Source organism: Akebia trifoliata, chromosome 5 (assembly GCF_017979445.1).
Source record: "Akebia trifoliata isolate Shusen 1 chromosome 5, ASM1797944v1, whole genome shotgun sequence".
NCBI lineage: Eukaryota > Viridiplantae > Streptophyta > Magnoliopsida > Ranunculales > Lardizabalaceae > Akebia > Akebia trifoliata.
The window spans coordinates 22,991,381-22,999,377 of record NC_141379.1 but is presented as its reverse complement, the minus strand read 5'-3'; positions in this window follow the sequence as shown (position 1 = coordinate 22,999,377).

Sequence of the window (7,997 nt, the reverse complement as noted above, 5' to 3'; positions counted from 1 at the left end):
AATCATCCACAATCAAGTCACAAAAATAAATAAATAAATAAATAAAATTGAACTGAATAAAAAAAAATTAGGTCATCCTGGCAATGCTCCCATACTTGGGGTTTTTCAAGTCTGATCCTCAATGGTCCCCAGTGGAGTCGCCACTGAAAGCATCATCCATCCGTAGGGTGCGCAGATCCACTTTTGACACTTGAGGTTTGGGAGTCGCCACCTACTTATTACGGTCTAGGAACCGATCAATGACTTTAAACGGATAAAAAACTAATTTACTATAGAAAAATTGAATTCGGGGATCACATTACGGGGTTGGAAGGTATTAGGCACCAACCCCGCCCGGCCAATGCTGATTTCTACTTATCCCAAATAAGACTACATTGCTAATGACAAAACCTAGATAAAAAATAATAGAAATTTTACCTTCGATATGCAAAGGTTCTATTCCCTCATATCTGATGAAACTGCTCCTTGTACCGTACTCCTTGCTTCGTTCTATCTCCGGATTTGATTTCTGATCTCCGAGGCAAGGTATCTCTTTCTTGGATCTGGATTCTTTGAATTTGTTATGGATTTTGGGGTATTTTTGAAAGGCTTCTAGGTATTTTTCAAGCTAAAATTGAAGCATAGGTGTTAGGTAAGGAGTTGGGACTTCAAAATTAGGGTTTTGGGAAAGTTGTGGAGGTTTCTTGACCTAATTTTTCTAGGGTTTTTTCTTTGATACGAAAATAGGGTGTGGAGGCTCCTATTTATAAAATTTTTTAGAAGCATTAGGGTTTGATTAGGATTTCTTTTAGAGTTTTAATTAGGATTTTGACTTTGGTCTTATGAGATTGACTTAGTCTTTAGGATTTTAATTTAGGGTTTTGACTTTAGTCTTATGAGATTGACTTGATTAGTTTAGATTAGGATTTTGATTTAGGATTTTGACTTTAGTTTTATAAGATTGACTTTATTAGTTTAGATTAGGATTTTGATTTAGGGTTTTAACTTTAGTCTTATGAGATTGACTTTAATACTTTGACTTTAGTCTTTCTTGGTTGGCTTTTAATATCTTAACTTTAGTCTTATTTGATTGACTTTAAGGTTGACTTTAATCTTACTTGATTGACTTTAATTTTTGAAAAATCCCTTTTATTATATCTTTAATTCTTTGGGCCCCTAAATGGAGGGGTCCTTGAATAAATATCTTGACAACCATTAACAATTTTGCCTGAAAGCCTGATTGATCGATTTTTTAGTTTAAAATTTTAAATTAATTTTATTAATGTTTCACTTTACATTATTTAATGTTTTATTTATTAATTTCAAAATTTTTAATTATTAAATTTGTGAAATTACCATTTTACCCTGGAATATGATTTTTTATGTTTTAAGTCATTTTTCAATGTTCCAGGATGTTTTGGAATCAATTTTTCATAAGGAATTCAATGGGAATGTTGGTTGTTGTCATTTATGAATTTTTTTGTATGAAATGGTCGTAAACTTTATGAGGGGCCTTTTCGTAATTTTATCGAATTCTGTGAAAATTGGTAAAATAGTTTATTTGGTTTCGATTTATTATTTTATGTGTTTGAATAAGTTTCCCTAATCGTAGCATAGGCTCTAAGGTTGTTTTGATGTTAGGGGTATTTTGGTAATTTGATCATTTTTAGTGATTTTTATCGTAAAGCTTCTTTTTGATCTACGAGATGATGATTTCTATGTTTCTAGGGTTGTATTTTCCTAGCATAGCGTGATTTCTAAAGTTTTGTCAGTTCGAGATACCTCATCCAGATTTCTGAAACATATCTGGTAACAAAATAAAGTATTGGAATAAACATCCATCATTGGGAACCGTTGCGATCGGGTTGACGAGTTAATTAATCAGCAAGTGCAAAAATGGGGTGTCTACACCAGCGTAAGGCAGGACCTATAAAGATTCTTTAAAAAAGTTGTGCCATCTGTTCTTCACTCAAACCCTGAGATTGTATTATGCCGACATATACTTTCAAGTGAGTCCTAGGGCATCCAATCCCATCAAACTTCTCCATGTCTAACATCGTGAACTTCTCTGACAGACGGACCATGGGAAATAACGTCATTGCCCCTAATCCAATAGTAAGATTATTGGGGTCTTTGATGTTCTTCAAAGCAATTTCAACTTGAGTTATTCGATGAGCTAAGATAGGGTCAACGTGTAAGTGATCATCTTCTTGGTTTTCGACGAGGTCAAACATATTATGAGGCTCTATAACTTTATCTTTTTCCTTTTCAGTTTTCAGGACTTCAATTTGTGTTTGGACAGAAATGATAATTTTTGCTTAAAAAGATTCCAAAATCTGACGGAGTGTTGCTTCATCTATTGTATTTATTTCTTTTTGTGGTGAGGGCTGACTACTCAGATTTAACAATGATACTCTGGAAAGATGACTTTTTTCACCTACCTAAAGTGGTACAGATGGTGGTTTTAGAATGTTTAGGACCAATTATCACCTAATTGGAAGTAAACCAAGGTTAACCATTAACTCTAAAGGATTGACTCTTAACCACATGATTAAAGTTTCGATATAGAATAGCCCAAGTCTGGTAGGAAATATCGAATCCAAATGCACTATAAGTCTATAGTGACCAAGAAGGTAAAAAATGTTAGTCACGGTCTACCCCTAATTAGGATAGAACCTTTGATTAAACAAATTAATTTGACCCTAAGATCGAATCTTTCTATATAAAGTGGTCTGGATCTTTAAAAGTGAAACCAATTAGTCCAACTAATTTGGTATTAATTAGTTTGATCCATTTGTCAATTGGGCCAACTAGTTAATTGGTTCAAATTGATCGATACATTTCACCGGTTGGGTCGGATCAATATAGTGGGTTTAGTTTGAATAGTCTGGATCAGTCTACCCACTTACTTGTTGGTTGGATTAAATAGAGCAACCTGGGAACACTCATAGTCAGTTCAGGTCGTGAGATATATGAAGGCTTCTAGACTCTAGGTTTACTACGTGCAATGCAATTTATCTGGCCACCTTTGCCCAAGTTCACCAATATACCTCTCAAGCGTACTCAATCAGACGGTACGTGGTGATTTGGTTTGATATACTGTATAGGTAATAATCTAAAACTTCAACTCACTTCTCTGAAGTCAAAAGTAGTCAGTTTAATCCCCAGATTATAAGTGGCATACAATGCTTGAGTAAAGGCACTCTTAAATCACATTTTTTCTAGAATAAAGGTAGTTTATCCTCCTAGTACCGTAGTACATTGAAGCAGGATCTCGCTTAAGCACTGGTTTTAACCAAGAAGTGCAATTGATGTACTTGGATCATCTTTGATATACTTATGGGTACGAATCAAGAGTTGTAGCTTTTATAAATGGTTTGGCATCCCACAAGGAGACCGACCACGTACTAGTACTACGTTGGCAAACGGGACATGTGACCATGTAGCTCACAATAGGTCAAAAGCTCAGGTTGCTCCAGCCTGCGTGCATCGATATACCTTTCAGAGTTATCTGATCAGACGGTACTGATGCCCCAGTTTAATATACTTAAGGTACATGATTGGAGTTGTGGTTTTCATGAATGACATTGTATCTCGGAAGAGACCGGGCCACACACTAGTGCCACGTTGGCTATATTGGGATATGCAAGTGTGCAAAATAGTAAACGTACTTGTGGTGTGTGTAATACAAGGTGGGGTGTGCCCGGGGCATTTTTATTTCAAATAAATGGGCCCGTGGGCCAGATCAGATCATCAATGAACCACAATCATAACAAATGCAAATATCACAAGATTATCAAAAGTCATAGCATGCTAATCAAAAGAAATTAAAATCAATCAATCAATCCAAGCCAATCAATTAATTAGAAGTAAGCAATCAACATGTTAGTCTCAATGGTTCAATCGATCAATATATCCAAGGGATATGATCACATCAATCGGGTATCAAAAGAAAACCATGCACCCTAATGTAGCACGTGACCTATTCAAATGTGAATTTATTAAGTTAACTCACCTCATAATATTCAACATCATCTAATATGAAAAATATATATTATATATATATCACATGGAGCCTTAATGAGATTCATGATCACATTTCCACAACAAGAAGAGATCGACTCATAGAGTCGATGATTCCACATCTTTGATCCTTCAATTCGTTTATGTAATCTCAGGATGCAATCGAAATCGAAGAATCAATGAGTGTCTACACATCTATACCCAATTCTCCAAGATAGATCTGATTTCATCCAAATCGATGAACCCAAATCCATGAACCTCGAATTTCTTAAGTGCACATCTGAGATCTTTGATCTAAGTTTTTCGAATCTAAATTTAAGATCGACAACAATTGAAATATTCTTTTGTTTTTTTTTTTAATAAAACATGTGAAATTCAATCGATGAGTGATATTTGGGCGCTAAAGGCAATCCATTTAACCAATTGGGTATCTCAATATCGTCTATCAAAAACCAAAATTTACAAAACCAGAACAGGAATAATCAAAATTGAGAAAACAGCGTTGGATCCAATATGATTCTTTTAACAGAAATTTTCCAAGAATAAATAAGTTGTTTATCGAATTCAAACCGCAGATTGAAGTATCGGACTCAAGAGTTCTTGTGATTGAAACTTGAAGCACAAATCTTGATAGAGAGTGAGAGAGAGACGTCTCTCTCTCTCTGCTGATTTTCATTTTTTTTCTATTGGAAAAGGAGATAAAAAACAGCATAAACGGATTTCTGCTAATGGCACACCACGCGTAAAAAATTTTATTTTTTACGATTTTTTTCGGATTGTTTTTTCTTGGAATTATCTCCTCATCACGAACAACATTAAAAAAGACACATTTTTTTGTTTATTAGCGCATTACTCACAAATAATTTATTTTCACAACTCGCCGCATATGCCTAGTAATGCACTAAAAAAAAATTCATCCAAGATTTTTTCTTTTAAAAAAAAATCATAACTCTCATCCCAACCACCATCATTCCGTCCTCAATTTATGTCAATTTGAATCTTTCATTATTTAGGATCATCCCAAAATGATCCTAAATTGAATCATAAAAAGCGATATTCCAAAATGACATACTCAAAATCAATCCAAATAATGCCAAAAAAAAGATAATACAACCCAAAAATATAAAATAAATCAAATAATGAAAATGGTTCAACAACCATTTTTTCACAATATTATCCTCTTGACATCCTGCATTATTTAGGGTCAGTCCGGATGATCCTAGATTGAACCATAAAAATGTGCTAAAGTATGTATTCGGAATCCAAACAAATGATCAATAATTAAGTGAAAAAGAATGATAAAAGAAAATAAAATAAATGGATAAACAAATAACTAAAAATAAATTAAAATAAAAGGTCCTACTGGCAATGCTTCCCATATTTGGGGCTTTTCAAGTTTGATCCTCAATAATCCCCAGTAGAGTCGCCACTGAAAGCGTCCTCGATCCGTAGGATACGCGGATCCGCTTTTGACCTTTGAGGTTTGGGAGTCGCCACTGAACACTGACTTTAAAAGATAAATAATACTTATCTACGAAAGAAAAATACGGATCCGGGGATCACGTTACGAGGTTGGAAAGTGGTAAGCACCAACCCCGCCTAGCAAACGTCGGTCTCTACTAATTCTCAAATAAAATTACATTGCTAAAAAAAATCTAAATAATAAAAAAAACTTACCTTTAAGAATGCAACGATTTTGTTTCCTCATATTTGATAGAACAGCTCCTTGTACAGCACTCTTCGTTTCGTTCTGTCACCGGATTTGCTTCAAATCTCCAAGATAAAGTACCTCCTTATGAATTTTTCTGATTTTGCTTATGAATTTCTAGGTGTTTTGAAACGGTTTCTAGGTGTTTTTTGAGCTAAAGTTGATGTATAAGTGTTAGGTAAGAAGTTAGGACTTTAAAATTAGGGTTTATGGGAGACTAAGAAAGCTTTTTGACCTATTTTTTTTAAAGTTTATTTTTTTATACGAAAATAGGTTATAGGGACCCTATTTATAGATTTTTTAGATGCTTTTTAGATAGAGTTAGTGTTAAATTAGAATTATTTTAAATAGAGTTATTATTTAATTAGAATTATTTTAAATAGAGTTATTATTTAATTAGAATTTTATTAGGATTTTGACTTTTAGTCTACTTGATTGACTTGACTTTAGGATTTTGATTTGAATCTTACTTGATTGACTTGACTTTAAGATTTTGACTTGAGTCTTACTTGATTGACTTTAATTTTAATTAAGATTTCACTTTACATCAATTAATGTTTTAATTATTAATTTTAGAATTTTTAATTATTAAAATTGTGAAATTACCGTTTTGCCTTCGGAGATGACTTTTTTGCGTTTTAAATAGATTTTCAATGTTGCAAGATGTTTTGGAATTGATTTTTCTTAAGGAATTAATAGGAATATTATTTTGTGTCATTTATGAAATTTTTTGTGCGAAATGATCATGAACTTTATGAGGGGCATTTTGTAATTTTGTCAAATTATGTGAAAATTGGCGAAATGATTTATTTGATTTTGATTTGTTGTTTTATGTGTTTGAAAGGGTTTTCCTAAGCGTATTGTAGGCTCTAGGGATATTTTGATGTTAGAGGTATTTTCGTAATTTGATTATTTTTTAGTGATTTTTATCATGAAGCTTTTTTTTGTCTGTAAGATGATAATTTCTAGGCTTTTGGGATTATATTTTCTTAGCGTAGAGTGGTTTCTAAAGTTTTGTTAATTTGAGATACCTCATCTGAATTTTTGAAATACATCTAATAACAAAATAGAGCATTGGAATAATCATCCATCATTGGGAATCGTTGCAATCGGGTTGACGAGTTGATTAATCAGGTGAGTACAAAAATGGGGTGTCTACACCCCCGTAGTAGAGTTACAACATTATTTATATAAAAGAATCTTATTCCAAAAAATCAAAAAAAATAAAAATAAAAAATAAAACAAAAAAAAAATAGAAAAATTACTAAAAATATTAAAAATGACTTAAACATGAAAATAGACACTATTTAATCTTAGAAGTAAAATTAAATCAATGGTGTGTGATTCTGACTTCTATAACTAAAGTTATTAACAAAACAAAACTTTCCTAAAATAAAAAAATATTTTAAAAATATGGTAAATAAATTAATCAGACCTAAAATGAAAAGGTCCATAATTTTTTATGAATCTTGAACATTTTCATTTAAGAATGAATCTTTTTTCATTTAAGAATGAATCTTTTCGTATTATTCTGACTACATTGCTCGTATGTGTTCGTGGGCTTACTTGCACGGCATCAATGCATGGGACTATGGTAGGTAGTTAAAGTATGGTGCACATCACTTCTTGACCCAGTGAATAGTTTTGGACTGTCAATCCAGAAAACCAGTTCCCTTTTCCTATATACCCCCAAAGCCTCTTTACCCTTGATAGGTAGTGCAAAGCTTTCCCTTCACTTTCAAGGCTGTTGAACCCGGAAGAATGATACTTGCCCACACCTTACGTCAGAGATAGACATGACATCCCACTTGCAGATCCTGCACTCCCAAGAGTTGGATGAAATTTTCAACCGCAGCACTCTTTTATGCCAGGTGGCATACTCTTGGGATCCACTGTTGGACCCAGCCTATTATTCTACTTATACACAAAAATTAAGTTCGTTGATCCTTTCTAGTAGGGGTGTCAATAGGTTTGTCCGATATGGTTCCTAAAGAAATCAGAACTTGAACAATTAAATTTTATCAATTTCGGTTCCTATCGATTTCGATTCCAAATCCCAAATTAATAAAGTCAGAATTGGAATTATAAAAAATTCTCATTAAACAATTTCGATTCTTAGTTCTTGTCAGTTCCTATAAATTTTGATTCTCAATCGATTCCAATCTAAAGGGACCCAATATCGTTGTATCGATTTTGACAACCCTAATTTCTACTTGTGTTGATATGTGGCTTTATTTTTCATCATTGGTTTCAAAGGAATGACTCATTGGTTGTCTTCTGGCCCACA